At 38.0% G+C, this 24,844-nt stretch overlaps 1 long non-coding RNA gene across 1 annotated transcript in view; it reads right to left on the bottom strand.

Moving 5' to 3' along the window:
• Positions 1-22,476, bottom strand: part of LOC150075511 (uncharacterized) — a 33,570-nt gene extending 11,094 nt beyond the window's left edge. The window contains exons 1-2 of the long non-coding RNA XR_016547920.1: positions 22,363-22,476; positions 18,721-18,989 (exon numbers count right to left, since the gene is read on the bottom strand). This is a non-coding gene — a long non-coding RNA (uncharacterized LOC150075511). The remainder of the gene's footprint in view (positions 1-18,720; positions 18,990-22,362) is intronic.
• Positions 22,477-24,844: the final 2,368 nt, after the last annotated feature.

Genomic DNA, 24,844 nt, shown 5'->3' with positions numbered 1-24,844 from the left:
TAAGCCTTTCTTCGTAAGAGCAACCCTTTATTCCATTCACTAATGTTGTTGTCCTTCTCTGTACTCGTTCCAGCAATTCTATATCTTTCTTAAAATTAGTCCTACAGACCTGTATACAGTACTGAAGGTGTGGCCTGACCATTGCCTTATACAAAGGGATAATCATCTACTTATTTCTGCTAGAACATTTTCTGTCTATCATGACAAGACACCATGAGCTACTCTTGCAGACCGTCTGAACTGCTCAGAAAACTTCGTATATGCCTGCACAATTACCCCCAGGTCCTTTTCATTCTCTACCACAGTCAGCGTAGTACCACACAGTTGATACGTTACTCTGGGGTTACTGCTTCCCATACGCAGTACTTTACATTTGTCAATGTTAAACTTCAGTTGCCACCGCTCAGCCCATCTGCCCAACTTTTCTACTGTAGTTGATTTCATATGCGCAATTAACGACCCTTTAACTCCATCAAAAAATATTCATTACAAAATCATCTTGGTCTGTATCCGGGACACCGTTTTAGCATAAAATTAATAAAATGTCAAGTAAATACAAACTAACCATAGAATTAGAAACAATTTACAATTTTCGTCACCAAATAACACTGATCTGTATTAATTTCCTTCCCTGAAACAATTTCGATAGATTCTTGTAGAAAATGTCTTCAAAAATTCAGATATGTGCTTAAAAGTTCTCGTCACGCTCAATTTACAAACACCGTAGGTTAATGAACGAAAACCAAGACCTGTAGTTGATTAAATCAGCTTTTCCGTCTATTTTATTTTATTTTATTTTTTATTTTTTCTAGAATATTTAGGGGATTTCTACAACATCCAGCAGAATGTTTAGGTACGTTCTAGAATATTATTAAGTGCAGAAGAAAAAACGGATTTTTCTTAAAGGTTCTTGAACTTTTGAAGGAGTTTTCTAGAAACATTGTGAGCCTTCTAGAAAACTTCTCTACCGGGTTGAGCGCCTCCGTACCCAGGTGTGAAGGAGCAGCAGTGCGTAGCACACGCTTCTTGATTAGTTCGAGCCCGTCACCACCAAATACGGAGGATGCGGAAAGGTCAGGGAATGACCACCGCATATCCGGAACCAATATGGCCTTAGTTGCTAATGCTCCTAAAAACCAAAAAAAAAAAAAAAAAAAAAAATATACCGGTTTGAAACACTTTCCATTGTATTCAACAATTCCTTTGCTGGGCATTTTAATCCCATACTCTCTCTAACATTAACATCTTTAATACAACAAACAATTTGTCCATATCAAGATCTTTTGCGCCTAATAATAATAGATGTTCCTTGCATCCTTTGTTTCTCCGCTTGCATCCTTTCTGTGCTTCAGCCATTATGTTCTGACTCTCTAAGTGGTATGATATCTTCTTGGTTATGTAGCTGGTCAGGAGCTTATACATTGTTGGGAGGCAGGTGATTGGCCTGTATTTCGCCGGGTTTCTTGTACATCGTCTTTAGGCTTCAGATATGTGACTCATTCGGTGAGAAACTTCGGGATTGTCTCCGGGTGCCTTATCATTCGAGTGAACTGCTCTGCTAGGTGCTTGTGTGTACAGGTGAGCTTCTTGTACCAGTATTTGTGGATGTTATCTGTTCCTGGGGTTTGCCAGTTGTGGGTGTTCCTGATCGACTGTTTTACTTCTTCTCGAATCTCCCACTCTCTCATCTCTTGTATGTCCTCGGTTTTCTTCCTTTCTACTTCTATCCAGGGTGCTCTGCTGTTATATCTTACTTCACTGCTCTAGATATTTCCCCAGACCTCCTCTTCTTTTAGGGTGGTCCGTTTCCTGCTTTCTCATCTTAACCCAGTTTCCTGTAGAATGCTCTTTGGTCCTCATCGAAGATTCGGTTATTTTCCTCTGGGAGCTCTCTTTGTATCAGCCTAGTCTCTTGCGGAGTGTGAGGAGGTTCTACTTCAGTGTGTCTAAGTATTCTCCTATTCTCTGATTTCTGGTCTCATGTTTTCTGTGGACGCTGTCTCTTTTGAAGATGCTCTTCACCTTTCCAATCAATTTCTTACTTCTATTACCCTGTTGGTACTGGGTCAACTGACCTATCTTGACTCTTAATTCTTCTATCTTCTGCTGAAGCCTTCTTACCCAAGTGGCCAGTTCCTTCTGTTTTCGGTTCTTCTGCTGCTGGTCTCTCGTTTTTTTCCATTAATCCTAGTAGCTGCTATCGCACCACAGTATACGGCCGTGTGGATAGCCTCCAGCGTTGCACCATTGTTGTCAAGGTAATGTGGCATTATTTGCCGATTGAGGTGGTCTGTTACTCTCCACAGGATTTTATTTGGCCTCTGCTTAGGTATCACGTGGGTTCTTGTTGGGTCCATTCCTACGAATTCTGTTAGGGGCCTTCTTCCACTCGTCTTCTATTCTGAATATCATGACTTCGTCTCTTTCCACTTCACCTACTCTGGGTTATTATTATTATTATTATGCAAGGAAGCCTGTGGCTTATGCTGCATCAGCCAAAAAAAAAATTCCCGAGTCACTCTGAAAGAGAGAGAGAATGCCAAAAGTAGAAGGGAATCACCGAGAAAGAGAAGAATGATGATTTCCATCTCAGGACCCTAGGTGTGCCAAGCCCGTACTCACCAGATGTGAGCCCCTGGGGTTAATATGTTGCGTTCTTGCCGTAATAAGCCTGATAGCTTTTGTTACATTTGCAGAGAACCCGTATTAAAATCGCAGCGGAAGCCACTGTCACAACGTGTGAGAAAAGCCTATAAACTCTATTTCGGATATAAGGTCGAAGATCAAGATAGAGTACGGGCTCCAAAGATTTCCTGTAACTCATGTTCAAGGACATTAACCGGCTAGATTAGAGGTAGTCATAAATCGATGCCTTTTTATGTTCCAGTGATATCGCGAGAACCTCGATAAACGATGGTTAATTTAGCATGACCAATATTTCTGATTTTTCTGGGAAATCCAATCATAAAGTAGAGTGTCCCAACATTGTCTGCGCTTGTAGCACAGTGGTATCGTCACCGTCCTCCCTACACTGGATGTAAAATGCCCTGGTTGGAATCCCGTCGATAACGCGAGAAACTTTAGTGAGTTTTTTCTCCGAGGCTGAGTTAGTCGGTTTCAGGGGTAGATAGCAAGGTTTTTTCCCCCAAATAATGTCCAGCAAACAGGCAAATCAACCAGAGAACACACGTAATTGACAGGCAAAATAAATACATGGGTAGATGTAATCATTTACGGGGGACGCTATTATCATAATTTGCAATTTTCTGTTTTTTATTTATCCTACCATACCTTCTACTCTGAAGCGTTCTTCACGATGATACAATGCCAAAGACACCAGAAACTTATGAACTTGACTCTGATTCAGGATCGGAAAAGAACTCTCCAGAATATGCAGAACCCAGAACAAGCAGATACTCACTTTTCAACTCTTAATACTGCAAAGCCGCTGCTAACCACTCAGTCAGAATTGATCGATTTGGTCAGAGATTTGGACCACTTCAAAGCCAAGGTATCAATTACTAAGACATGGCTTCAGCAGGGAAATCTTCTCGAAAAGGTGTTTTTTTTTTTATAGGAAGAGGCAATTTAATGCAACGACCTATTACATATAACGACTTAGATTACAAACGTAATATAATTAATTTTATTTAACATAATTAATTATACATATAACCACTTAGGTTACGTAACATAAATAATTAGTAAAAACAAATAATTAATACATAACTTGATACGAAAGTTATATAAAGGGATTTCGCAGATAACACTCGTTACTGAAACGTAAATATTTCGTAGATAACACTCGTTACTGAAACGTAAATATTCCGTAGATAACACTCGTTACTGAAACATAAATATAGCGTTATAACTGTGTTTGGATACAAGTTTAGGATTTAATTTTGTACAGAAATTGAAATTTTATTGAAAGTAAATCTAAATCATGACTCAAACCAGAGCAGCAAAGCAAAGGGCTCAAGCTAATGGGAATGCTGTGGCCCAGGGGAGAACTGAGGGGGGCAGTTGTCCTCTGAATCACAGCCTTGTAAGATGCACTATTTGCTTGATGTTTGCGGAGCAGTCAAGTATGGGACATGATACTGCCATGGGGGATGTCTTTGTGTGTGTGCGATGCAAGGAGTGTAAGGAGATAAGGCGACAACTCAGCGTTGTTATGGGCCTATATGAGAGCTTGAAGGATAGGGTGGATGCCCTCGAAGGATTACAAGTGAGGGGCCCATCAAGCTCTCAGCTGCCCACACCAATGCCAGAGCTTGCACTTGGTCATCGCGGAACACAGCGGCAACCCCCAAGGCAGAATGCGCTGGTCCCAAAGGAACTAGTAGTTGTTGGTGACTCTATTGTCAGGGAAACGGGAAACATGCTTTGTAAAAAGGATAGGTGGAATAGGACCAGGGTATGTCTGCCAGGGGCAAAAGTTGATGACGTTGTAGAGCGGATATCATCTTTTAAGGGCACAAAAGGTGATATAGTTGTACACGTTGGCACTAATGACATTAAGAGTAGGAGACCGGCGGAATTACTTGACAAGTACAGGTCACTGATGAAAAAAAGCAGTGAATTAGGGTTGAAATTGAAAGTGTCTGCAATTCTGCCCAGACACGATAGGAGGGAGTATATGATGAGAGCCCTGTCAATCAATTCGGCCCTGGAAAGATTGTGCAGGGCTCAAGGGGTAGAATTTTTTTCAGCCTGGTCTGTACTTGTTAACAGGAGAGACTGCTTCTACAGGGATGGGATACACTTAAATAGAAAGGGTGCAAGAATGTTTGCTGATGCTATCGAGGCAATGTTAGGTGGGTCGGAAAACTGCTAGATTGGGGGGATACAAGGACTAATAGATTAACAGTAGCCACTGGCAGAGGTGAAAGTGATTCTTGCACTGCTTCTATTGGAATGAGCCGCAGCCTGGAAAATAAGATGCAGGATATTTCAGAGACTGCTGGGAATCATTGGGGTACAAGTAAACACATGGGTTGTGTTAGGGTAGCTAAGAAAAAGAACAGGTGCATGTATACTTGTGTGTACACCAATGCTAGGAGTTTAGTAAATAAATTTGATGAATTTGAGGTATTGCTCAAAACATCAAAGGCAGATATTGTGGGGATTTCAGAGACGTGGTGTCACACAGATATAAGAAATGCAGAACTGGAATTTGGGGAGTACAATGTGTACAGAAAGGATAGACAGGATAGGAAGGGAGGAGGGGTTATGCTATTAATTAAGAAACACATAAAATCCAAGGAAGTGAAGCCAGTCGACATCGCTGGACAGTGCAGTGTCGAGTCAGTTTGGTGTGACATAAGCACTGGGAGATCAAAATTGAGAGTAGGAGTGTGCTATAGGCCTAATGACTCTGATGAGTATAATAAGAAACTGTTCGGAGAAATAGAGTGGGCCAGTAAATCAGAGAGTCTTATAATGGGGGATTTTAATTTCCCAGATATTGACTGGAATTTGGGGGCTGGTCACTCACACAGTAGCAAGGCTTTTGTGGATTTATTGGATGATTGTTTTCTACATCAGCATGTTCGGGAGGCAACTAGAGGGAGTAATACTCTTGATTTGATTATCAGTAGTGATTCTTCATGCATTCAGAATCTGCAGATAAATGAACCACTTGGTGGCAGTGATCACAGTGTGCTGAAGTGGGAGTTACTCAAAGAGGTAACTACCATTAGGGGTAAAGGGAAGGGGTATTGCTTTCGTAAAGGCGACTACAATGGACTGAGACAGTATTTAAATTCTATACAGTGGGATCAACTGATGATATTGCCAACAGCAAATTCAAAATGGGAAGCATTCAAAGAACTTATCGTGGAAGCTACTAGGCTTTACATACCAACTAAGAAATATTGTTCAAGGTTTAGGCCTAAATGGTTGTCAGATGAACTAATGAGGCATATGGCAGAGAAGAAAAATGCATGGGATACATACAAATTAACACGTGACACGGATGCCTATGATAGATACAAGTTGATCTGTAACCAAGTTACAAAGGAGGTTAGGCAGGCGAAGGCAGATTACGAGAGATCCTTGGCAAGGGATGCGAAGAAAAACAGCAAAGAGTTCTTTACTTATGTAAACTCTAGAAGGAAGGGGATGAATCAGATTGGTCCACTTGAGATCGATGGGTCAACTGTTGATGGCCCTGCTCGGGTAGCTAACAAACTAAATGAATATTTTGCATCGACATTCACACATGAGGAGTTATTCAGCGAGGGGAATGCCAGAGGTGTATTCAACTCTAGCAGTAAGCTAGAGAATCTTGTAATAACTGAGAGCAAAGTGGAGGAGAAATTGTTGAAGATAAACACAAGAAAGGCACCTGGGGTGGATGGGATCTATCCAGTTATATTAAAGGAGGCAGCAAAGGAGGTAAGCAAACCCTTAGCCATAATTATGAGAGCTTCCTTGGACTCAGGGGAGGTACCCATTGACTGGAGATGTGCAAATGTGACCCCAATTCACAAAGGGGGATCAAAGGCTGACACAAGTAATTATAGACCTGTGAGTTTAACTTCTGTTCCCGGAAAATTAATGGAGGCACTGGTGAAAGAAGCACTGCAGGATCATCTAGACAAGACTTCAGTTATAGCTAGGACACAGCATGGTTTTGTTAAAGGGAAGTCTTGCCTGACCAATTTGATTGGATACTATGATGCAGTCACAAAAGAACTGGATGCAGGGAATAACTTTGATATTATATACTTGGATCTTAGAAAGGCTTTTGATACTGTTGCACATGGAAGACTGCTGCACAAATTGGAGCAGTGTGGCATTGGAGGCAAGTTGCTGCTATGGATAAAGGGGTGGTTGAGGGGGAGAAGACAGAGAGTGGTAATCAATGGACACTGCTCATCGTGGACTAATGTTATTAGTGGAGTCCCTCAGGGTTCAGTATTGGGGCCTTTATTGTTTTCTGTATTTATAAATGATATTGATGATGGTATATCAGGCTTAATGTCCAAGTTTGCAGACGATACAAAGGTTGGCAGGGTTGTCAAGGACACTACTGACACTATGCTGCTGCAACAGGATTTGGAAAGGTTGAGCAGATGGGCTTCGAGGTGGCAAATGAAGTTTAACATTGACAAATGTAAAGTACTACATATGGGAAACAGCAACCCCAGAGCAACGTATCAACTCTGTGGTACTACACTGACAGTGGTAGAGAATGAAAGGGACCTGGGGGTGGTGGTGCAGGCAGATATGAAGTTCTCTGAGCAGTGCAGACGAGCTGCAAGAGTAGCTCATGGTGTATTGTCAATGATATATAGAAATTTTTCTAGCAGGGATAAGGAGGTGATTATTCCCTTGTATAAGGCAATGGTCAGGCCACACCTAGAGTACTGTATACAGGCCTGGAGGCCTCATTTCAGGAAGGATGTAGAGCTGCTGGAACGAGTACAGAGAAGGGCAACTAGATTGGTGAATGGGACAAAGGGGTTCTCTTACGAAGAAAGGCTTAAGTTTTGCAAATTACAGTGTCTGGAAACTAGGCACCAGCGGGGTGATCTGATAGAGGTGTACAAAGCCTTGAATGGTTTGAGCATGCTCAATGCTGATGGGATTCTTCCTCTAGCTCAGAAAAATCACCTGAGAGGGCATAAATTCAAATTGAGGAAAGACAGATGTAGGATAGATGTGCGGAAATTTGCCTTTAGCCAGCGGGTGGTTGGTGGGTGGAACAGACTTCCATCCCTTGTCGTGGAAGTTGATAGCCTAAATAAGTTTAAGGCTCAGCTGGACAGGTATTTCGAACGAACAGAGGGGTGAAGTGGAAGTGGTTATTTTTATTTATTTATGTTACTTTTTTTTTTTTTTTTGGCTGATGCTGCATAAGCTTGCTTTCTTGCATCAAATGCCTCTACTAATGCTAATGCTAATGCTAATTACTCCAATATGGTGCTTTGGTTTATTGCAGCAATGCCCAGTAAGGAATGAAAGCGTTACATCTTTAGCACGTCCCCAAGCATTGGAGGCTTCTCATTATTAATTCATCCAAGGTCAGTTTGAAAGAACTTTTACTGGAATAAGTATCCATCTATACCATTAGCCCATGGTGTTCACAATGAAGGAAACGTACGAGAACCTACAGGTTCTTTTGCAAAAAAATATGCTATCAAGAATACAAATGGTATATTTGTGACGACCTAAAAGTGGTAACTTTCCTGACTGGACTGTTAGGTGGATACAGTAAATACGGTTGCTTTTTATGCAAGTTGGGCAGCAGAGCAAAGGATTGCCACAGAGTAAAAAAATGGCCAGACCATTCAGAAACTACAAAAGGCAAGGAAAATGCAGCACATCCTCTTTTGGTGGAGAAGTCAAAAATCCATTTACCTCCATGCACATCAAGCTAGGTTTGATAAAAATATTTGCGAAAGCGATATTCAAAAAAAAGGAGAAGGATTTTCCTGTTTGAGGCAAGTTTCCTCAAATCAGTGAGGCCAACATAACAGAGGGAATTTTTGTGGGTCTTAAAACCATTTTGTTATTTCTAGATGAGGAATTCACTAAAAAATTAAATGCTATTGCATAAAAGCATAGAAGGCATTCGCAAACGCCTGCCATAACTGTTAAAGCAATGAGAAACCACAAAATTACATGACATTGTGGGTGAGCTAATTTCAGAGTAGAGACACTTGGGATGGAACATGTCGTTAGAGCTTTATTTCTTTCATTCCCATTTACAATTTTTTCTTAAAAATTTGGGAGCAGTCTCCAGTGTACACAGTGAAAGCGTTCACTAAGATGTTTCTCAAATTGAAAAAGATACCAGGTAAAATGGAGTCCAAATATGTTGGTAGACTACTGTTGGAATCTCGTACGGGAAACACCAATGGAAGACTGATTATAAATGGCGAAAAACGTTAACATAAGTATTTTGTTATCAGATAAACAATTTTGTGAATAAAATAATGTTAATAGGGTCCCATTATTCAATATTTAGTACTGTATGTAACATTTTCTTAAAATATATGAAATCTTTTTTACTATAAATTTAGTTTTTGACTTCAATCTCTTCTCCCTTAAAATTGGTGGTTTTTTACAGCAATATGGTTACCATATTTGAATTCAGCAACGTTGAATTTACAAGAATCATACTGAATTTTAACAAGTGAAAAAAATTTTGCCGACCAAGGGAATGCAAAAGTAAGTTGTCGCATGATATGATCACAAGTTCCTTGGTATCAGATAAATAATGTACGCTTTCCTTAGATTTCTTAGTCAATCCAGCCATGGAGAAGACAGATGATTTTTCAGAAAAGGGGATGGGATTATTGTTAGAGGGTGCTCAGCAGAAGCCGAAATTAGGAAAACAAAGGAAATCACAGCTTTGTGGGAAAAAAAAAAACTATATATCAAACGTATATAGTGAGTGGAAGGCAAAAGGAAAATGCAGCTCGAAGAAGGAATGCGGCAGAAGGTTGGAACTGAAAGAATGAGACCACAGGAATTGAAAGCGAAATATGCATGGGAACAAAAGGTCCAGTGGGCAGCAAATGATTGAAAAACAATCTAGGCAAAGAAAGACCAATTTCCAAACGAACTATGCGGTGGGGGTTAAAGAATCGAGATTTGGTAGTCATGTGCCTATAAGAAAGCCATTTCTCTCAGTGAAAATCGAATGATTAGATTGGAGTGGTGCGTCAAAGCCAAGACTGAACTGTGAAACAGCAGAAAAAGAACGTTTTTTTACGAATCTCGATTTCACTTTTTTGCACCAGTGGTAGGGTGAAAGTGGAAAGTGTAGAGTGAACCTCATGAATCCATGCAACGAGGTCCTCATTGCATGGCTCTTCCAAGTCCTGTTGAAGACGTGAGGGATTTTTAGTAGGTCTCAGGCGAGTGTTACATGCTTTTCCTCCAAGAAACTTGAATTTTTCGTTCACCAAACCACACACTCAATTTACACGGTATATAGAGTAATCTGTCCATAGAAATCCCACTACAACCAGCCAACTGGCCTATTGTCTCAACCAATCCAGGGTTGGTACAGGGGTGTGCTAGTAAATTTTAAACAGGCTCTATAAAAGAAAGTAAGGGTGATTTGAACTGATTTTAATTGCGACATCTGCTTCCCATAATCCTTTGCGCAAGCCGGTCCTCTTTATTTTTTATTTTAAATTTTGCTGCTGGATGGCGCCACGTTTTTTTCATAAAAATAATTTAATTTGGTGGGATTCGAACCGAGGTGTATGAGCGTTATGGGCAGGTGCCCTAAACGGGAATATTATGTAAAATTATAAAGTTTTGAAATTAATTTCAATTAAATGAAATTTTAAATTGTAAGAAGAAATTAAAAGTTAAATGAAATTTGCCGACTGTGGTTAAAGTTTGAAAATAAATACCCACATCTGAAAACGAAAATTATAAGGTAAACTAGGAATTTCCAAGCTGTAATTATAATGTTATCATTATTCGGGTTAAAATTCGAAAATCTTCATTAAAGACAGTTTTAACTAATGAAAGGCTTTTATTTGAATATTAAAGAGACAATATCAATGTGCACAGATCTTTACTAATCATAGTTCTCAATTCAGATAACATACCATTATGTGGTCAGTCCTTTCCTTTCTCATTTCACGTAAGAAGTGTTCAAATATTGTTCGAGAAAGTCTTCATCACTTGTTTGCAGTATGGAAAATTTTTCGATTTCCAACTCGTGGAACTGAAGTAATTCTAGTAGTAGTAGTAATAGTGGCATGTGAAGCAAGAAAACAACCGTTTGAACTTATGCAGCATTAGCAAGAAAAAAAAAAAAAAAAAAAGAAATTTACACAATTCCCTCTAAATGTCAATTCCGCCTTAAATTTATTTAACCTATCAACTTCCACAATGACAGATGGAAGTTTGTTCCAGCAATTAACCACCCGCTGGATAAAGGTAAATTTCCGCACATCTATTCTACATCTGTCTTTCCTCAATTTGAATTTATGCCCCCTTAGGTTCGTAATCTGAACAAGTGGAGGAATCCCATCAGAATTCAGCGTGCTCAACCCATTCAAGGCCTTATACACCTCAATCAGATCACCTCACAGGTGCCTAGTCTCCAGCCACTACAATTTGCAGAACTTAAGTACTCTTGGTAAGAGAATCCCTTCATTCCCCTCACCAATCTTGTTACCCTTCTCTGTACACGCTCAAGCAAATCTACATCCTTCCTAAAATGACGCCTCCAGACCTGTACGCAGTACTCGAGGCGTGGCCTGACCATTGCCTTATACAGAGGGACAATCACCTCCTTTTCCCTGCTAGCAAAATTCCCATATATCATTGACAAAACCCCATGACCTGCCCTGGCAGCCTGTCTGCATTGCTCAGAAAACTTCATATCTGACTGCACAATTACTCCCAGGTGTTTTTCATTTTCTACCACCTTCAGTGTAGTACCACAGAGTTGGTACATTCCTCTGGGGTTACTTCTACCCATATGCAGTACTTTGGATTTGTCAATGTTAAACTTCAGTTGCCACTTCTTAGCCCATCTGCCCAAATTATCTAGATCCTGTTGCAGTAGCACACTGCCATTACTGTCATTAACAACCCTGCCAACCTTTGTATCATCTGCAAACTTCGATACTAAGCCTGATATACCTTCATCAATATCATTGATAAATATACAAAACAGTGGACCCAATACCGAACCCTGTGGGACTCCACTAATAACATTAGTCCACGAAGAGCAGCGCCCATTGATTACTACCCTCTGTCTTTTCCCACTCAACCATCCTTTTATCCATTGTAGCACCTTACCCTTAATACCATTCTCTCCAATTTGTACAGGATTCTTTCATGCGCAGCAGTGTCAAATTTTTCCTGAAATCCAAGTATATGACATCAAAATTATTTTTTGCGTCCAGTTCGTTTGTAACCACATCCAAAGATCCAATCAACTTTGTCAGCCAAGACTTTTTAACAAACCCATGCTGTGTGTGAATTATTGCTGTAGTCTTGTCTAGATGATCCTGCAATGCATCTTTAACCGCTAACTCCATTATTTTACCAGGAACAGAAGTTAAACTAACTGGTCTGTAATTGTGTTGTCATTAAAGATGGACAGCTCCTGTAGTAAATCGTACCAGTACTTTGCAATGGATAAAACAATTACAATAAAACAAACTTTTCTTTTATTACATGCACACTGCAGTGTTTTCAGTTTTACACCAGTTTTTTCCATTTCCAGTTTGGCTTCCATTAGATGAATTTTCTTGATTTTGTGTTAGTAGATGTAATAAACATTAAAGAACAGAAGTATGCTCTATTCGTTTTTCAAAAACAATTCATTGCAATTATTTCGGTTATGTCTCTTATTCCCAAGAAACAGCTGCATGCATTTATTAGTGTATTATTATTATTATTATTATTTTCCCTGTATAACGTTTGTGAATGGCGGGGCCTTCAGTGTCACTTATTGTTCAGTGTAACTTAATTTGCAGAGTACACATGGGGAAAATTCAAACAAATTTAGTGACGTGTTCTTTAATCAAAGTCAATGGGGCTCAGTTGCCACTTCTTAGCTCATCTACCTAACTTTTCTAGATCCTGTAAGGCAATATAGTACTGCAACAGGATCTAGAAGAGTTAAGTATATGGGATGAGAAGTGGCAACTGAAGTTTAATATTGACAAGTGCAAAGTACTGTATATGGGTAGCAGTAACCTAAGAGTAACTACTAACTGTGTGGTACTACACTCAGGGAAGTGGACAATGAAAAAGACTTGGGGGTAATTGTGCAGTCAGATATGAAGTTCTCTGAGCAGTGCGGTGGGCGGCCAGAGCAGGTCATGGAGCTTTGTCAATGATATATAGGGATTTTGCTAACAAAGACAAGGAGGTGATTACACCTTTGTATAAGGCAAGAGTCAGGCAACACCTTGAGTACTGTGTACAGGTCTGGAGGCCACATTTTAAGAAGGATGTACGGCTGCTAGAACGAGTACAAGGAAGGGAAACAAGATTGGTGAGAGGAACAAAGAGGTTCCATTAACAGTAGAAGCTTAAATTCTGTAAGTTGCAACATCTGGAGACTAGGTGAGGTGTATAAGGCCTTGAATTGTTTGAGCAGGCTCAATGCTGATGGAGTACTGATATTAAAAACCTGAGGGGGCATAGATTCAAATTCAGGAAAGACAATTATAGAATAGATATGCAGAAGTTTACCTTTAGCCAGCAGGTAGCTGACTGCTGGAAAAGACTTCCACCTGTTATTGTGGAAGTTCACAGCTTAAATAAATTTAAGGCTGAAATGGACAAACATAGGGAGTCACCAGATGAGTTAAATGGGAAGGGGTTTTTTTTTGGGCTGATTTTTGGAGTTTTCCTCGGGAATAATTAGAAACTGCATATTTGAACCTACATTTTTGCTGTTTGCGGTTTAATGAGTTTATCGGTCCTTGAGTCTGTCGCAGACGTTCTTTCAGATATGCCAGACAAGCTGTGCTTGCTAACTGGGAGTCTAAAACGCTGATGGAAGTGATATTTGGGTGATACCCAAGTTAAGTGTACCCAATTTCTCTGAAGTCAGGACAGTCTGTGACGCCCAGATCCTCTGCTTCCACCTTAACGATGGTGGGACTGTTAATAATCCTGGGTATAACTCCCATGTACAAGCACACTGTGGGTAACCACCCAAGTGTGAACCAACATAAGCAGGAGTTGAAGTGGTGCTAACCCCACATGGAGGAATGCCGCTACTCTGTTACGGGGCAAAACCAGATGGTAGATAATGCTCATCAATTGGTGCAATACCACCACTTTGCTTATCGGAGGCTTGAAGTGGTGAAACCCATGTTTAGTCTCCAGAGCTAAGTACCGGTCAATCCTTCCCCATCTCTTCCATCATGCACTACGATTGATGTCCTTTGAGGTTACGATGAACACCATTGCGAGATCCAAACTTCCTTACATTTGGAGGGTACAGCTCTAAAAGGGTGTTCGCAGGCTGGCCGCTAGTTAGTACACCGGACTGAACCTATTGGTAACTCACTAGGAGGCTTCCGGATCAACTAGTGTACAATATTGTTGCTTCTTCTCTTCCAGATAGTGACTGGAGGGAGTCCGAGTAGTGTGTAAAGATGGCATTGTCGAGGCCATGTTACGTCAGGGATATGAGTATATTCTCAAGATGTGAATACCATATCCAAAAATTTCATTACTTCAAACAGCATGCTGCCACCCCACTTTTTCTTACTATTGAATACACCATGATTAGTCAAATAGAGCAAACTTATCTGGCAAAAGATCCAAACCTCCCAAACACATCCTAGTTAATTTCACAAATATATGTGGTCTCAGTTCTAATCTGAATGATGCCCATTTCCACTTGCACTACAGTCTGCCAAACCCCATGTACTTTTTCTGACAGAACCTCAGTTATTGGTTCATTCAACCACTGCTCATCTCAGTTGCCCAAATTATTCGCTGTACGATTCCTTTTACCTCGAAGGTGGTACTTGTGCATATGTCTGTTCTGACATTCAATGTCAGACTTGGTGATTTGGAATCTCCTCTTTTCGATTTTCTTTGGCTTAAAATCTGTCTACCTCATTCTGTCAAATTCATCTGTTGTCTCTACCGTTCTCCCAACTCCATCAATCACTTGGAATTCTTTGACTTCCTCCCTTTGCAAGTTGACTTTCTCCAGTCCAACTTTCCTAACAGTGAGGCATCCTTGGTGATTTTAATTCACAACTCCAGCTGGCTTCCATTTTCTAGTCACACTGACCCAGCTGGTTGTGATGCTGAGGCTTTTGCAATTACTAATGACCTTGCATGGATCGTCCATTTACCTACCCGAATACCACACAATCCTAACCTTACAGCCAACAAGCATATTTTTGTCACAAACAACCTTCTAAGTACATGGTCAAAGTGAGTGGTCCTACATGCACCTCAGATCACAACTTGGTGATGGTCTCTTCTCTAATGGAGACTTTATCTCATGACTATTCCCAACATCATGTTGTTTGGCACTACAAGGATGACCTGCCAGAGATCTTTTCTTCTTTTCCTTGGTCGGATTACTGTTTCAAAACTTCTGATGTTAATGGTTTCTCAGATCACTTCAGTGAAATTATTCTTGTAGGAATGGAATCTTTTATTCCACACTCCACTTTAAAATCTCATCCTTTATCTAAACCTTGGTTTTCGAATAAACGGGTTAAGGCTGTTCAAGAGAAGAATGTTGCATATTGTAATTGGCTTGTTTCCAATTGAGCTTCATTTTCTGCATACACCAAAGCTTGCAACAATTATTAACCAGTCCAAACTAGATTTTGAACAAGCTAAGAGTAGAAAACGTTCTTCTTGCCATAATGGTAGCCGAGCATTCTAGTCTCTTGCCAAAGCTTTTGCCCCCAACTTTTGCCAATCTCTGCTCCCACCTCTGTCTAAACCAGATGGTTCTGTTGTCACTTCAGCCAAGGATAGAGCTGACCTGCTAGCATCCCATTTTTCTTCCAACCTCCCACCATTCCCAACATGCTCCATTCAATGCCTCCTGTGGTCTTCCATCAAAAGAATGTCAGGATTTTGACGAAACTTGATGCTCAGAAAGCTCCAGGTCCTGATGCTGTTTCTCCACTTGTTCTCAAAACCTGTGCTCCTGAACTCCTGTTCTTTGCCAACTTTTGACCTCAATTTGACATAAATTCAAATTGAGGAAGGACGATTGCCAGTTAAGTGTGAGGAATTTTTTTCTTCAGCCAGCAAGTGGCTGATTGAACAAACTCCCATCTGGTATTGTAGAGGTTGGCACTTTGAATAAATTCAAGGAAGAACTACACAAACTGGTAGAGGGGATGGAGAGGTGAAATGGGAAGCATTGCTTTTTTTTTTCCCTGATATATAAGCTCATTTCCTTGCATAATTTTTCACTACTACTAATATTACCAATAATAAAATTAAATATTACATTGATGGGCAGAGAAATCCCACTAACAAACATCTGCTACAGGTGCAACCAGCAATCTGCGCAATAATGCAATTGTTTGCATTATTAGTTTTAGTTTTGCACTTTTATCATTCTGTATTTTGAAGGTGAAATATGGCAACTTGGTGCTTTCACAGTACAATTATTACTCTTATCAATAATTTACTGTTTTATTTTCATCCAATGATCTATATCAAAATTCAATTGTCTATATTTTATAATTTTGTAAATAATTTTAAATCAACTGCAAAAATTAAAATAAAATGTTTTAAATATACTAAAAATATATTATTTACAATACACAGTATTAACTTTTTAAATGTATATTTTAAACATACCATAAAACTGCAAACAAAATTTAAAAGCTATTGTAAACATAACATTAAATATATTAAATGTGCTTTTTCATCATTTCTCTGAAATGCAATTCTTTCACCTGTCATTCAAATCTTGAAATGAAAAAATTATGCATTTTATCAGTAGCAAAATGATGCATTAGAGAACAAATTTATGGTTTTCATTCATTCACATTTCAACTTTATGTAAATAAGAACCTATCATAAATGCAGTAGTTACGAGTTCAACTGGTGGATGCCATATACAGCATAGAAACATGGCTAACGAGATCGCGCATCTAAGCGTGACATGTGTAATCAGCTAACGGGACATGCACACAGCCAATCAGTTGTGGTCCTTGAAACCCCGGAAAGCTGTTTTATGGTTAATGCAGGAACACACATTTGACGCAACATCATAAAAATTATTTTGTGAACAGTCGTGCTTGTGAATAAACAGCATTTTTACACTCTGGCTTGGTACCATAACTACTGCTTAAAGTTATGGTATTTGCACATACTCTTGTAACTTATAAAAAAAGAATAATCTCACCCCCCCACAAATTTGTTAAATCAATATACCATCTTATGTTGTGAAAGATGGTAATTCGATTAAATTTAAAGAAGAATTAGACAAATTATTAGAACAGATATATGAGGTGGAATAGCTTTTTCTTTTTTGCTGATGTTGCTTCCTTCCATCATCTTCAACTGCTAACACAAATAAATACTAAAAGTACTAAAACTGAACAACCAATCTTTCTGATAGTGAGATATTAAATGTTGCTTCCGACTGGCTAATTTTATGAAAATCTCTTGCAACTATTTCTCAAAGAAAGAAGAAATTCTCTTAAGTGTGTGTTAACAGATGTTGTTTAAGTTTAAATGAACGTGAATATTTCTTTCCACATATTTCACAAGAGAAGAGTTTTCCTTGATTATGAGTTAATAAATGCTGTTTTAAATTACCTGATTGTACAAACTGCTTGCCACACATTTCACAACAAAAAGGTTTCTCTTGAGTGTGAATTAATAAATGCTTTTTTAAATTACTCAATTGTGAATACTGCTTTCCACATATTTCACAAAAAAATGGTTTTTCTTGAGTATGAGTTAATAAATGCTGTTTTAAATTACTCAATTGTGAATCCGGCTTTCCACATATTTGACAAACAAAGGGTTTCTCCTGAGTATGAGTTAATAAATGCCGTTTTGAACTAGATGAGTGGTTAAACTGCTTACCACACATTTCACAAGAAAAGGGTTTTTCTTGGGTGTGAGTTATTAAATGGTGTTTTAAATTATTTGATTGTGAAAATTTCTTTCCACATATTTCGCAGGTAAAGGGTTTCTCTTGAGTATGAGTTAATAAATGCTGTTTAAAACGACTCGATAGTGCAAACTGTTTGCTACATATTTCACAAGAATGGAACTTCTCCTGAGTATGAATTCTTAAATGTATTTTTAGGCTAACTGAATGTGAAAATATCTTGTTACAAATTTCACAAGAGAAGTATTTCTGTTCAGTATGAGTTAATAAATGCTGTTTTAAATAACGAGCTAGCAAAAATTTCTTGCCACACATTTCACAACAGAAGAGTTTCTCTTTAGTATGAGTTAATAAATGGCGTTTAAAATATCTCACATATGTAAATGTCTTTCCGCATATTTCACAAGAAAAGTGTTTTTCTTGGTTATGAGTTAATAAATGATGTTTCATATTTCCTGATTGCGAAAACTGCTTGCCACATATGTGACAAGAAAAGGGTTTCTCTTGAGTATGAATTCGTAAATGTGTTTTAAGGCTACTCGATGATGTAAATTTCTCTGTACATATATTACAAGAAAAGGGTTTATCTTGGGTATGAGTCCGTAAATGTCTTTTAAGATTACCTGATGATGCAAATTTCTTACCACATATATCACAGCAGCGGGATTTCTCCTGTGTGTGAACCAAGGAATGTCGTTTTAGATTATCCAAGTGTGAAAATTTCTTGCCACATATTTCACAAGAAACAAGTTTCTCCAGCGACTGAAGTAATACATGAGTTTGCAGGCTGCCTGACTGTGAAAATGCCTTGCTCTCTGAATCTGAAATTTTTTGTGACATATTACACAATTAAAGGTCTTCAATTATGTCTGAACTAAATGCATTCCCTGACAATTTAAATGCACCTTTGAAAGTTCCCTTCCATATTTCCTAAGAGAAGGGTTTCTCTGGACTCTATACTGTTTGAAGATAATATGGTGTTCAAAAGGTACATGCTATTTACTTGCCTAGAGAACAGTTTTTGTTATGTATAGTTTTCTGTAATAAACATACTGCTTGGCTTCCCCCTACATGTTTCACAAAAGAATTTTTTCTTGAATGATACCATATCACAGGTTGTACATTTCAAAAATTTATACTTATTTTATATTTACCTATTTTAACATTTTCCTTTCAAAATGACTTTTGATTATTTTTACAGTCCCTTTCTGGACAAAGTAATTCTGCTTACTGAACTAACTAGTGAATTTTTTCTGTCATTTTGAGAGAGAAGATTTCAAGAACCAATAACACATTTTTTGCCTGTTGATATCTGGTGTAACTACTTTATTGTGGTTGCTTCCAGAACATATTGTTGATATTACTTTGTTCTGAATTCCTGCTCCTGTATGCCTTAAAAAATCGAAAAATTAAGTTGATGAATCTGAAAATAAAATAAAGAAAATATTAGAAATTAGTCAATGCAGCTTTCCAAATGAAGTTTCCTTAGAGAAATTAGTTCAAAAATCAGGAAGCTTCAGCACATATTCAAAATTTTATCAATAATTTTAACTATGACACTTGGAAAAGTCATTTTATGCATTATAAAATTCACTCATAAAATCTGACATTCTTTGATAAAATTTTTCCATTTCCATTTCTTACAGCATAAAGTTGTAAAATCATTGAATATTATTCTTAATGCATGCAAAAAATGATGCAGCAAAGATGAGAAATGGTTAACTAAAGCACCCTTGTAACTAGGCATTGTTTTTGTGTACATTGATAACATTCTTTGTGTTCATTGATATCATATGCTTGGATTTCTGGAAGGCTTTTGAAACTGTGCACCAGTTTCAAAAGATTGCTTATACAAACTGGATCATTAAAGGCAAGTTAGTGCTATAGATAAAGGCTGGGTGGGAGAAGACAGAGTGGTTATCAATGGGCACAGATCTTCAAGAACTAATGTTATTCGTGGTTCAGTGCTAGGTCCATTCTTGTTTTCAATATTTATTAATGATACTGTTGAAGGTATATCAGGCTTGATGTTTAAAATTGCACATAACACAAAGCTAGGTGACAGCGATCAAGGTAAGTTACTGCAACAAGATCTAGAAAAGTTAGACAGATGGGTTAAAAAATGCAAGATACTGCATATGGGTAGCAGTAATCCCAAATTAACATAACTGTGCGGTACTACACTCGGCATAGTGAAAATGAAAGAGACCTGAGATTAATTGAACAGTTAAAAATGAAGTTTTCTGAGCAGTGCAAACAGGTTGCTAGATCAGCTCATAGGTGTTTGTCAATAATATACAGGAACTTTGCTAGCAGGGAAAAGGAGGCAATTATCTCTGTGAACAAGGTGATGGTTAGGCAGTTTAATATGAAGATCTCTGAGTAATGCAGATAGGCTGCCAGGTTGGCTCATTGGGTTTTGTCACCGATATACAGGAATTTTGCTAGCAGGGTGAAGAAGGTGATTACTCCATTATATAAAGCAATGGTCAAACTACACCTTGAGTACTACATACAGGTCTGGAGGTATCATTTTGAGAAGGATGTACAGCTGTTGAAATGAGTACAGTGAAGAACAATGAGATTGGCGAGGGGAACAAAGGATTACTCTTACCAATAAAGGCTTCAGTTCTGCATATTACAGCGTCCAGAGACTAGGCACCTGCAAGGTAATATGATTGAGGTGTTTAATATTTTGAATGGATTGAGCAAGCTCAGTACTAATGAAGTTATATCTCTTGTTCAGACTACACATGAAAGGACACAAATTCAAATTGAGGGAGGAGATTTGAAGAATAGATGTGCAGAAGTTGCTTTAGCACAGCAGATGGTTAATTGTTGGAACAAACTTCCATCTGTTGTTGAAGCTGATAACTTAAATAAATTCAAGGAAGAGCTGGACAAAGTATTTGAGGGAATGAATCAGCGAAATGGGAAATGTTTTTCTTTTTCTTTTTTTTTTTGGCTGATGCTGTATAAGCTTGCTTTCTTGCTTGCTTTATGCCAATGCATAAAGCAAGACATGCATTAGCATGACAAGCATTGGCATTTGCTCGTGTATTTTATCATTTGCTAGTGCATTTAACATTAGCTAATGCTAATGTTAATTAAAAGTATAAAAAGATATCATATGTAGTTATGATTCTAGTTACACTAAATAAAAAATATTTTACTTTTATAGGTATAATGTAGATACATACTTATATATATGAAATTGATATATCCAACTAGATAAATAAACATTTTCAATTCCATATAATCTGGCAAAAGTTTCTTGTTTTATAATTAAAAGGAAGAATACTTGCTGTTATATTTTTATTCCTTTGTTTTTTGAACCACTTTTAAAGAGCCTTGTCGACCTTAGAATCTTTTTGGGTTTACAAGTGGATATCATTTTGCTGTGGTTCCTTTCATATGACTATATTATTTTTTGTTTCGAATTCCAGATTGTGTGCACCTTTAAGTTCCATAAGTTAAATTCATGAGCAACAACATATTTCTTCTTTCCATTTTCTATTTTTCCAATAATTTTAATTTTATCCTTGATACTTGAAGATTTTCACTTTCCACCTATTATAAAGGTATTATTTTGTATGTTATAAAAACCACATCTTAATCTTCTCAACAGAATGATGCCTATAGACTGAATTTCAAAACAAAAACAGTGCTCTTGAGCAGATGGTTAGAGAGATAAAATAAAAAAAAGTATTCAGTTGACCATTGAATTTATTCAAACTGTCAGCCTCAACTATCTGCGATGGCAACTTGTTCTACTATCAGTGACTCGCAGGTTAAAAGAAAACTTCCTACAATCTTATCTAAACTACAAGCCCTGTAATTTGAATTTATGACTCCTAGTTCTGGAATTCTTTAGAACAGTAAGAATTCCACCTTCATTCATTTTACTACTCTCTCTCAGAGCACCTTAAACCTCAATCAGGTCACCTGTGAGGTGCCTGGTTACCAAGCTCTGTAGCCAACATAATCAGTTTTTAGTGATATGGTCATCCTGCTGATCTTACCATTCGAATTGCTTGTCTTTGGATCCTTTCAACATGTTCGATGTCTTTTTTCAGATGAGGTCTTCATATTTGAACACAGTATTCCAAATGTGGTCTTACAATTGCCTTACGCAGTTTGATTATGACTTCCCTGTCTCCAGTAGCATAGACAGGATTTTTTGTCAGCCGGTACATTCACAAGTGTCACAATACAAGATCTCAGCATCAGGGGATACAACGTACCTGCTGACCCTATCATGGTTAATTCAACCCCACCAAGGGTTACTATTCCCCAAGTGCAAGTTGCTATTCCCCACCTTGCATTTAGCAGCATTAAAACATAGCTGCCATTTCTCTGCCCATATCGGAAGTCTGTTCAAGTCATCCTAAAGGAGTGCTGCTTGGCACTGACCATTAACAACACTGTCAATCTTTATGTTGTCTGCAAATTTTGACATCACGCCCTCTACTCTTTTGTTGATGATGGACCAATCCTTGAGATATCCCACTACTGATGCTACACCAATCTGAAGAATATCCATTAATCACAACCATCTGGAAAAATAATAATAGTAGCAGTGGCTGAACTGCAGATTATGGGCACACCTTGTCCCAGTGTTACGGGCATGGCCAATTCGGGTCGGATTCAAGCAAAAGAAGCCACTTCTCCAGAGGTGTACTCATAATCTGGAGTTTTACCATAATAATAATTGGAATGCTTAATTAACCATTCACGAAAGTAACACGTCAATATTATGTAAATATCAAACAACAGGAAATTTCAAACAAATTTACCAGATTCAGGATGGTGCATATTCTTTTAACTCACGATGCAGAGTGAATGCTACTATACAAAATGTGACAGTATCAAACTACTAACAACTTGTTAGAGAGAACACGTTAATCAAATAACAACAAGGTATACACAAACTAGTTACTACTCTGTAAACAAACCTCAAAGAGAAATACTGTATTATCAAAAACATTTGGCAGCGCCCTCTGCCATTTTATTTCTAAACATCATTTTTAAAAGGAAATCCGCATAAAATAAACAATGGAGGAAGCGTCCTCTTTGTTTTTTAAACATTCATATGGACAGTTAATAATCCTTTTACTCCATCAAAAAATATTCATTACAAAATCGTCTTGGTCTGACTATCAAATTAAAAACAATTTGTAATTGGTGTCAACAAATAACGATGGGCTGTATCAATTTCCTTCCTGAAATAATTAGCATTAGCATTAGTAGAAGCATATGATGCAAGAAGGCAAGCTGATACAGAAGCAGCCACAGAAAAAAAAAAATCAAGAGAAAGTGCGAGCGCCAAAGCTTTCCTGTAACTCATGTTCAAAGACATTAACCGGCTGGCTTAGAAGTAGTCATAAATCAATGCCTTTTTTTGTTACAGCGATATGGCGGGAACCTCGATACCCCAGGGGCTTACATCTGGTGAGTACGGGCTTGGCACACCCAGGGTCCTCAGCTGGATATCATCATTCTTTTCTCTCTCTCTCTCTCTCTCTCTCTCTCTCTCTCTCTCTCTCTCTCTCTTTCAGGGTAACTCAGAAATTTTCTTTTTTTCCTGGTACAGCAAAAGCCTCAGGCTTCCTTGCACCATATGGCTGATAATGGTGATGATATAAACGATTGTTACTTTTGCATGACCAACGTTTTTGGTTTCTCTGTAAAATCCAAGCCATCTGTAATATCCCATCATACCTTCTGTTCTAAGGTCGGTTCCTCACGATGATACAATGCCAGTGCCAAAGCCATCAGAAATATATAAACTCAACTCTGATTCAAGCTTGGAAAAGGAGTCTCCAGAAGATGCAGAACCCAGAACGAGACTTTTCAACTCTTGATACTTCAAAGCCGTATATAGTCACTCAGTCAGAATTAAACTATTTGGTCAGAGATTTGAAACTCTTCAAAACCAAGGCTCAATTAGTAGGATCACAGCTTCAGAAGTGGAATCTTCTTGAAAAAGGTGTAAAAGTCTTTTCATAGAATGAGGCAGTCTAATGTAACGCCCTATTATTCCAATGACAGTGCATTGGTTTATTGTAACAATATCCGGGAATTAAGGAAACAGTTACATCTGTAGCATGTCCCCAAGCAATGGAGGCTTTTCATTGATTCATCTAGGATCAGTTCGAAAGCTGTTTTATTCCATAATGGAAATAAGCATGCATCTCTACCATTGTCCATGCAGTTCAAATGAAGAAACGTATGAGAACCTACATGTTCTTTTGCTTAAAATATGCTATCAAGAATACAAATGGAATATCTATGCGGCTATAGGCGCATATATCTATGCGCCTACCTAAAAGTGGTAAATTTGATGACAGGGTTGCAAGGTGGATACAATAAACACTGCTGCTTTGTATGCAAGTGGCACAGCCGTGTTAATTGGTCACTATAGACTAAAAAAATTTCCAGACTGTTCATAAACTATACGAAGCCAGAAAAATGTAACACATCTTCCTTTGATGGATGAGTCAAAAACCTATTTACCTCCACTTTACATCAATCTAGGGTTATTAAAAATATTTGCGAAAGTTATAGGCAAAAAAGGGGGATTTTTCCTGCTTGAGGAAAAAGTTTCCTCAAATCATTGAGGCCAAGACAAGAGAGGAAATTTTTGTGGGTCCTCAAATCAAACTGTTATTCCAAGATGAGGAATTCAATAAAAAATTAAATGCTACAGAAATAATAGCATGGAAGGTATTCGAAAACGTTAATTTGAACTGTTTAGGCAAGAAGAAATCTCAAAATTACAATGAAATTGTGGATGATTTTAGCGTACAGAGAGTTGGGATGCAACATATCGTTAGAGCTTCATTTCCTACATTCCCATTTAGACTTTCTTCTTGAAGATTTAGGAGCAGCCTTCGATGAACATGGTGAAAGGTTTCACCAAAAGGGAGACACCAATATACGATTATAAAAGGCAAAAAAGAAAAAAATAAGTGCTAAATAAGTTACCAGATAAACATTTTGTAAATAGAATTAGGTTAATATTGTTCAATATTTAATACTCTATGAAACGTTTTCTTAAAATGTATGAATTTTTTTTGTTTACTGGCTTAGTTTTTGACTTTAATCCATTTGCCCTAAAAATTTTTGGTCGTTTGTTACCGCAGTACTGTTGCTATATTTGAATTCAGCAAGCGTCTAATTTACACGAATCACACTGAATTTTAACAAGGAAGAAAAAAAAAAAAAAAAATTTTTTTTTTCATTATTTACATACATACATTATTTATGATTCCAAGT

The sequence above is a fragment of the Mastigoproctus giganteus genome, chromosome 14, assembly GCF_048544385.1.
Source record: "Mastigoproctus giganteus isolate SK-2022 chromosome 14, ASM4854438v1, whole genome shotgun sequence".
Taxonomy (NCBI): domain Eukaryota; kingdom Metazoa; phylum Arthropoda; class Arachnida; order Uropygi; family Thelyphonidae; genus Mastigoproctus; species Mastigoproctus giganteus.
This window is presented reverse-complemented; position numbering and strand designations above follow the sequence as displayed.